We start from the raw sequence: 10,349 nt of genomic DNA on the forward strand, positions 1-10,349 counted from the left end.
TATGTTTTAGATAAGAATGTAAATTTATTATTATTATATGAGTGTGTAATAAGAATAATTTTATATTTGTTTTAGTTCATTTCTAGAAAACATAGACATCTATCTAGGAATTTGATAAAAGCACTTCAATATCACAATTTTAAAATATTAAGCATTAAATATAACTAGAGTCTAAAATATATATAAGAAACAAGTGACTACTAGACATTCTACCTTCATTTTAGCTAAAAATATGATACATGCTAACTATCATTTAAAGTTTTGTCATGCTCCCTAGAAGTAAAGAGATATAGGCATGGATTGTGTACTGCAAATTTGTATAGGATGCTTAGTTTAATTCCAAAGCACAATATGCAATTGTATGTTTCATGTTTATTACAAGTGTGAATTGTACATTCTAGATATGTTTAAAACTATACCGTACAAGAGTTTTGATCTATAATACCCCACATGTTTTCTACCATTCCATTTGGTGATGTCAACATCTTTTAGAAAAGTGAGCATATGGATGGTGAATTTTAAGTTGTTTGATGATATTTTATTGTGATTAAAATGTCTATTATGGATGTTGAATTTTGATAACTTGTTTATATATTTTGTATCATGTTATTTAGATGATGATATTCACTAGCATATGATGATGTAAGCTATATTATACTTTTTTCAAACCTCATACTTGCATGCGTATGGTTGGCATGTATATTTTATACTTCTCTTTGATATGTTTGATGTGGTTGAGGGACAAAGTCATAGTCACTTGCTTAACATGATGATGTAGCTCAAGGGTGGAGAATCCCCAAAGGAGATGTCCAAACCTTGCAACAATGTGTCACACAATGGAAACACATCAAAATACAACAAAAGACTTTAAATGACAATTGAATATGTTAGGTTGTAAGGCCTTCTAGGTTACAACAACTACAAATAAAACCTAACTTAGATTTAATCCTAGATCTACCAAGCCCTAACCCCTCTTGAGCTTTTGCAAGGATGCCTCAACACTTAAGGGACCATTCTTTCTCTTTCTCCCTGCTCTCTTATGACAATAAGCTCCAATTTAGACATAATAGGTATTCAAATATTACATATCCCAAGAAAAACATATTAGACTAGGTCATTCTAAATTTCAAATAATTATAACAATAAATTAATTCACCTAGAACAATCTAACCACCAATTTGGCCATATGGTCCATCTCAAGATCCACACCATTTAGCTTCATAGATCGATAACTTCCACCACAATCCTCATCAATCAACTAGGGAACACAACTGAACTAGTGACTTGAAGAACATGACTGATTAGAAAAGAACATGTCAGTTCTCCCAATCCTTACCACTTCACTAGGAGCGATCAGAGACATAGAATCCATGAACACCAATTAACGAACTCTTTCATCATGCATGCCAAGGATCTCCACAGATCAAGTGCACATAAAATCTTTGAGAATTAAATTAAATATTTTTATTAAATCAAAAGACTTATTAAAAAGTCTAATTCTGAAAATAAAAGATTTAATTAATTACTAAATCAAAATCCAACTTAATTGCATAAATAATATCAATTTGATATATATTGCATATTGAATTGGGTTATATATTAATTATAATTAAATTTTAAATTATGCATATTGTATGAACAACCATCAAAATAATTTAGTTATAAATATGTTACAGATACTAATCGTTAATTAAATATTAATATGTAAATAAAGTTGCACATTCAATTTAGTAAAATATAATTATCAATTCAAGTTAAAAGTTGAGTGATTATTATGAATGAGAATTATTGATTAAAATAATTCTTTTTATTCAATTAAAAGGATGAGTTAAGAAACTTAATTGGAAGATTGATTATTAAATAATAAATCTTTTTATTTTGCATAACTAAGTTAAGTAAATTTGATACTCACTAATATTTTTGAGTTGCATATTTTAATTATGTCAGAAATATTAATATGATTAAAATAGAGATTATGCAATTTAAATGCATTTGATTTAATAATTAAACTTTTATTATATTTATAAAGTCTAGTTAAGTAAGTTAACTAAAGTTGAATTATAATAATAATTTTTTAAAATTGATTTTCAAGTCTAGGTTGTTTTATTTTTGGGATTCCTCTATTTTAAGTCTTAGCTTTTGAATTTTTCTATATATTAGATGAGATTGTCAATTTAGGGGTTTATTATTATTAGGGGGAAGAATTTTTAGGATTTTTGGAGGAAAAATAAGAACTACTTTTAAAATAGGATTTTGGTTGAATGTTTGTTTCTTGTTTTAAAATGGCTTCATGATTTTGAGGTAGAGTTTTGGATCTTTGTAATTTCAAATTTTTTAAAAGACTTTAATTTTGGGTTTTGAGTTGGTCTCTTTATTTTTTAAGTTGATTTTTTGAGGTTTTCTTTCTTCAATTTTGTTATTGTCTTCTTCATGTTAGTATAAGTTTTCCATCTATTGTTTTACAGATTTTTTTTTATGTGTTGTTGAAATAGATTTTCAAAATAGGATTTTGGTATTGAGGATTTGCATATAGATTTTGATGGAATTTTTTTGTTCAGGTTTACCTCTTAGAGTTATTTTCTGTGCATGTTTGATTTGGGATATTTGCCAAGAAAGACATTGCCATGCTTTTGAGAAATTTTAAGCAATTTAATTTTGAAAATTATTTGTATTTACCTTTTATAATTTTCTACATTTGCATTATTCTAGATTATTGCATATTTATCCTTTCTATTATAGACATAGAGACAAAGAAGATATAGATATAGATATACATATAGATATAGATACATATTTATTATAAAATTTATATTTAGAACAAGAGTTGCACCATGCAGCTAGAGTCTTTGCCTTGGGTAGGGGAGAAGTAGGGAGCTCTCATTTGGCTTAACGTTGCACAAAATAGTGATTGACATTAGATGAATCATTTCCAATCTTGCACAAAGGCAGGAAATGTGATAATTGAGGATTAAAAAACCTACCCAAAAAAGTTGGAGGACACATATGGGGTTTTGTTTTAGCTCAATGCAGTGTCATAATAAATAGAGGTGCATCGGTGTATCATATCTTCTAAGTATCTCTTAAATAGGGTATGCATAGTGTGCACCATTTGGTATGATGAGATACTATATTCCACTGATGCTTCAACCTTACTTTCCATCTGTAGAAACCTAAATCTGATTACATGATTTAAGTAATCATGTTTAGTCATATCCTAAGGAATAATTGATTAAGTATTTAATATTTAATTAATTCAATGTCATCCCCTAGTAATTAATTCATTTAATTGACTATAGCCCATTTGATAGAATTAAATGACAACCAAAGGTCTAATTACCAATTAAATCCCCATTCTTTATTAAATAAAATAAATGCAATACATCTATTTAATTTATTCCCAAAATTCCCCTTTGATTAAATAATTCTTTTTAAATAAAATCCTCAACCACTAACCCACCCTTAACCCAATCCTAGATCCTTATTTCTAACTCAACCCAACCCATTCACCCATGCTAACCCATTTAATTACCCAACCCACTTGCATTCCTCTAACATGCCACTTGCCTCTTAATCCCCCCTCTAATCCAAGCCTAATTCTCATCCTAATTATGTGCATAACTTTAATCATGGGTTAAGAATTCTTAACCCAAAGTCAAACCTCCCATCCCATCTCTTACACCTCTATTACACTCCCACTCATATGCATTAAATGCTCTTATAGATACTTAATGGATTCTTAGACATCCCTTACACTTGCTTACATTCCTCTTACACACTCCAACCCTCTAATAGCTCCTTTGTCCCCCTACTTTCCCTCCATTTTGCTCATCCTCTCACATCCTCTCTCCTTGTGACAAGTGTCACAAGGCTATGGATTTGAGAAAGAACAATCTATTTGCTTCCATCTCCTTGCATCCTAGCCCTCCCTCACCTTTTCTCAACTATGCATCTTGGCCCTCGATTCCACTGCCCTTTTGCCTATAAAAATGAACCCATCTCCCTTCACATTCATATCCACTCTTTATGCTAATGTTATAATGCTCTTGTGAAGAAAAAAGTCATCCAATATACCCTTACCATGCTCAAATTCACTCCCATCTCACTCTTCCATCTCCCATCCATTGAAGGCTTGAGGCATACTTGACCACATATTTCCATCACTTGGACAAAACCTCTTCAACTTGGAGTTACTCGGAGGAGTGAGGTTTTCATTCCTTTTAATTGTCTTTGGTTTCATGTTGAAGGTCTTCTCATAGGTGTTAACCTTATTTTTTTGTTGAATGCTTTGTCTAACCTTGGTATTCCATTGGCAATAACAATCATAGGTGATACACCATGTATGATTAGCATGTTGCAATCTTATTTCATAAGTATATATCATTTATTATTACCTTCATATGAAAATTGTAGCTCAACAAATATAACTCACGGTAATGGTAACTTCCTTGCCTGATTGCAATAACTCGATTGAAATCCATACCACATAATCGTTAGCAATTTGGATAAAAGTGATATGTTAGGGTTGTCATTTATGGCAACATATAGCTTATTTTGAGACAACAAAATGAAAGGTTAAGGTTAAAGGTATAATACTTAGAAAATTGTCTAAGTACATATCAACATATCAGTATACAATTAGCCTATTTTGTTTAGTGCAGTTCATAGAAGGTACTTGGGAATATGTGCACTTATAGGGAAAAAGAACATATTGTATGTAACACATGGGTAAACACGTTAAGGATTTGGCTATGTAAAGCATGAGTTATTATAGATTTACTGATAACAATTTACTAGGATGGAAGAGAGTTAAATGACAATGTTGGGATGACATCCTAAATGTTAACCCACACATGGAAAAAGATAATTCAAATATTTAGTAAAGTATCAAGCAACAAGGCTGACAAAATAAAGAATTTGGTCTAAAGGAAGAAAATTTTGGTTTAACAATGTGTGGCAGTATTGTAATGATATAATGTTTGAATACATACTTTATGTGATTGGTATTGATGCAAAATTAATGCTAGAATAGAGCATAACCTTTGTATTTTCATTTTTGAAGAAGGAACCAAAAGGACATATTAGATATTGAAGATATCAACACTATGTAATGGTTTTTTGTATCCATGTCTATTTTGATAGCATTGTAAAATTGTATATGGATGTTTGAGTAATAGGAGCTTCTTGTACTTACTTTTGTATTATAATACCAACTCCTAATAGAGTTGAGGCTTCTAATAAGGACAAATACAATATATAGATGTAATAATAGACTCCTAACAAGGTCAATATCGTCCAAAAGATACTTTTGATTAGTGGATCATTTTGTGGGTACCATCCCCACCAAGATTTCCCTTAACCAAGCTTTCACTAGTTAACAAATAATGGTGTTATGAGTTGCATTATGTTATGCTTATGTTTACTTTTCAGTTTGATCATATATGCAAGTCTAAATATTGTTAATAATATCCATAGTTGGGAAAAAGTTTATGGAACACTAATTCACACCCCCTCTCGGTATTCCCTATTTCTAGAAATTAGTAATAGAGCTCAGTTACTCAAAGGAGGCCTATAAGCTTGAGTAATATATCTATGGATATAGATCAATTACAAAAGAATCTTGAGGAAGCTTTTGAATAGCTTCATATAATTATAGAGGAAAGAAATAAATTAAAGACCAAACTTAAAGATGCACAAGATTTTTTTCAAAAGTTGAAAGAGGAGACTAAATCATCTAGATGAAAAAAGAAAGAGTCATGTGATTAGATCAAGGATAGTGAAGCAGTTTCAAGACTTAAAAAGGAGAATGAGTTCTGAAACATGAACTTGGAATTACATGTTTGAAGATTAACATGATGGAAGATGAAATTAAAAGTCAATCAGATTTGAGATTTGAGAATGCAAATCTAAAATCCAAACTTACCATGGTGACATCTGACTTTGAGACTACAAATCTACAATATACAATACTTGAGAGGTACAAAACTATTATTAAAGAAGAACTTATACAAATAAAGAGACATCTTGAGAAGTTATATATAAGCACTAAGGAGATTGATGAGCAGGTTATGACACAAAAACATGTTGGAGATAAAACAAGGATTGGATATGTTGAAGGAGAATCATCTAAAGTATCTAAAGTTATCGAAGAACAAGATCTAGTGAACCAACAACCCAATCAACAAGAAGATATGAATAAAGTAGTACCTAATCAACCCAAATAAGTAAATAAACAATTTAATGGAAGATGCTTTATAGGTGATCAACTTGGACACACAAAGAAGGACTACACAGGTAAGTATACTAAATCCTTTTTTGGTTATTGTTATAATTACTTTCCTTATGGACATAGATCTAGTGAATGTAGGAAACCTAGGTAAAATAATGATAATAGAATGTACGAAAGTATGAACCCTACAATAAGTAAACTGTTGGGAGCAAAAAATGTCATAAGAAATGGAGTTATGTGTTATAAGTGCAACAATTTTGGGCATATTACTAGGGATTGCAGACTACAAACTAATCATTTTGGACATAGATATGGAAATAGAGTTATAGCATCCCATATTTACAATAATTTTGGATATACAACAAAATTTTGTAGAATGAACAACATGAGAGCATCTAACATGAGATCACTAAATATGAATCATAGAAGAAATCTAAACAACAATTTAAGAAGGAATGAAGGTGTGAAAGGAAAACAAGTTGAAAGTATTAATAAAATATTTGTTAGAAAAGGAACACTTGCAAACACTAAGGTATATATGGATAGAAAAGACAAAAGACACATAAGAGAAAAAGATGAAATAAGTAATTGTTGTTGAGAACCCCTTATCAACTTTACCTATAATTTTGCAACACTAAAATAATGGATAATACGCAAGATAGTCATTAGACCCCTTATTCGAAGAATTGAGCTTTGTGCATTTGAAATTAGCTCAAAATAAACATTAGGATGATATGATTAAGATCATAGAAAATGTTACAAAGATGTATAAGCTTGAAAAATATTTGAAGATCTACTAGTTTTAACAACATATTTTTGATTGCGTCTACTTCCACAATTAATGCAAATGAGCTTTTGAAAGAATTAAGGGTTGCAATCAATTAATTTGATCACCATTTGATTGATGAGGGTTTGGAAGAACTTGGCAAAGAGATTGAATAAATATTTGAAGGAGTTTTAAGGCAAATACAATGAATTTCCATAAAGCCCCTAATTTGTGATTTGAAAGGTATTTATTCATCTGATAGATAATTTCTTGAAGCAAATTTGAAGGAAAATTATGAAGGATGGATTCAATGGTCTTTGATATCTTAGAAAAACCTAGATATAAATTCAAAAGAAACCCCATTTTACTTTTTGATGATGATCTCGATAGAGCATTTTTGCAAGTACTAGAAGGATTATTATTCATGGAAGATATTAATTCATGCATCCACTGTAAGTTTGACACTTTAGGTGAAATGGATTTATATAATGAATTGAATAGTGTCTACAAGTATGATAATGTTGGTCCCAACTAGTATTGAGAGGAGGGGAGAATAAGTACACACACTTATATAAAATCCATCAACTAGTACATTGAACTTTGTCGCACACTTCATTACCACCTCTTGAATGACTAAACAAATGATAAATGCTATGTAGTAAAACCATACAATATTCCACACAAAATCATACACAAATGACACATATATTTTTAATTTGAAAACCCTAGTGTGAGGGTGAAAATTTGGGTGGGAATAATATGCCCCCTAGGTTTTCCTTGTAAGAAAAATGTTGTCTTGTTAAAGGCTTACATCTACTCAATCTGAGAACACATCCTGTTAGGAATGCTAGTAACCTATTAGGATTACAATATCCTATTAAGACTACCTTGTTAAAGGATTTAGATATCTTTCTCAAAGATACCTTATTAGAGAATTTTAAAGACTTATAATAAGTCTACCTTATTAAAGGCTTACAATAGATGCTATGGCTAGAAAAAAAACTAAAGTACTGATCTAAATGTATGACACACCTTGCTTGATAAATCCTCTGCTACTGCATTCTAAAGATGTTATGATCTTCCATTGTTGTTATGGCTTGGGTAAGCCTTTCTCTAGATTCCACTGTTCTTCCTCTCATGCACTTTGTACTTGTTCATTGATCATTCTCTATTCACTACTAACCTTCTCTGATAGGTTCTTTGGTTCACATAGTTGCTGCAACAACATCGTTCTTGGCTCTTCCTCTAGATGATAGTCTTCTTTTCTCCTTATTTTTTTGCCAAAAACCACACACCCTGAATGAGTCTTAAGTGATCTTTTAAATCACATTATCTGATTATAGATGGAAACCCTAAAGTTATCTCGCTCAAACTATAATTTGACTTTTGAACTATACAATGAGCATAGTGAGAAGTCACCCATGACTACCTAGACATAGATGCCTATACTTATAGGCCATCTTGTCTATCTGCATAGATGCCTATGCTAGACCTAGGACCTTGTGTTCTTTAGCCTCATTTCACCACATTTCTTTGTTGCATGTCTTTTTCATATTTAGACTTCCTCTTGTATTGTCATATTGTTGTCCAAGTTTTAGTTCATATCTTTTTGCTCTAGATTTTTAAGTCAAGTCAAGTGTTAATGTCTTGAGTCTAAGTCTAGATTTTCCATAAGATGGCTTTTCTTCTCATCATTCCTTTGAGCTAACCTAATGCAGGAAATCATATGAGCAATGCACCAGTCCAGTGGCTAGGCGATTAGGTTTTGGAGGGTCTGTTATGTGTTTCCTTGATGAGAAGAAGATCTAGATATCTTAATGATCCATCTTTCTTTATTGTTAATCACGTTGAAGACAAAGATTCATACTATGTTGCAATTTTCATGAAAGATATTGTAGATGATCAAGATATAATGATGGGGAAATAAATAAATCATCATAAATGGTGAAAGAACGTGGTCAAAGGTCTCTATCTTAAGGAAGGATACATTTACAAGAGATCACCAACATATTCAGAGAAAATGGTAGTGAAGAACATCAAAGATCGAGGCTAAAAGATGATATGTAGATTTTGAGAACAAGCCAGAAACAATATTAGTTGAATTCAATGTAGAAATGGTGAAGAACACAGTCAAAGGTGGTGATAACTAAGTCTAAATCGAGTCAACAATCCAAAACACATCTGGATGTCCATGTCATTGAGTTTAATATTCAAGTCACCTTGGACATAAGACCTTTTCCATAGTTGTCATATCTTAAAGGAAATGATCTATGCTCATCGTTATGTCTCTATAAAGAGTTACATGAATAATAACCAAAGAGACATAATGATAGCATGACTCATGGAATAGGTGGTACCTCCTTTTAGTCATGCACAATAATTAAGAAAAACAACAAGGATCGTTGATCTCAAGTTAGATCTATGACTGTCGCTTTCTTGTTATAAAAAGATAGGAATGTTTTAATCATTGCGACAAAGTGAGAAAGTGACATGTGTTCCTATGAGCCATTTCCTTTTGCAACTAGTATAGTTTCAGATGAGGTGACAAGTGTCTTTATTTGATTGGTTCTACATGAGACAAAGTTAGGGTTAAGAAGAGATTCTTTTCACCATCAATCTGTAGATCAATCTACACTTGTCATTATGTTGCTATGGAAAGTTGGTTGATTATTAATCATGGTGACATAACAACAATTCAACACGTGTCCTAATGGGCCCATTATATTCCACAAAGTTCCAAAAAGCAAAGCAATCCAATGTCAGATTCTCCAAGCAATGAAATGGTGCTTGTTTTCCATGATGCACATAGCTGGAAAATGGACCCATAGTGTAGAGAAAAACAAAGACTTAACATCTTTTATCACCATCATCAGATCACAAAGAGATCTATGCTTGTTGTTATTTCACTAATGAAAGTTACCCAAACGTTAATTATAGCAACATAACGATAATTCAATGCATGTACGAAAGGGACCCATAGAAGAAAGTGCAAAGAAAGAATTTAAAAGGGGTTGTAAAGATTTAATCTAAATCTTTGATTTGAGATCAATGATAGAAATTCAAAACTACATTGACCTTTATAATATGAATTATACAAACTTGGTGCCAAACAACAATATATGAAGAATTGAAGATTTCTATAGGATTTTCTAAAGTTGCTAGAATATAAAAAATCATCATATATTTTTAGAAGTACCATGGATCCATAATCATCAATAGAAAATATGCCACATGTTTATATTGTTGGATAATTTCATATTTTATTCTCTTTTCTATTTTGTGACTGTTGCTCTATTGAACTGAGGAATGATAGAAAACTATAAATGTAATCATATTTGATAATACAAAGGTAAACAA

Source organism: Cupressus sempervirens, chromosome 2, assembly GCF_028749045.1.
Source record: "Cupressus sempervirens isolate cs-2001-9-10 chromosome 2, ASM2874904v1, whole genome shotgun sequence".
NCBI lineage: Eukaryota > Viridiplantae > Streptophyta > Pinopsida > Cupressales > Cupressaceae > Cupressus > Cupressus sempervirens.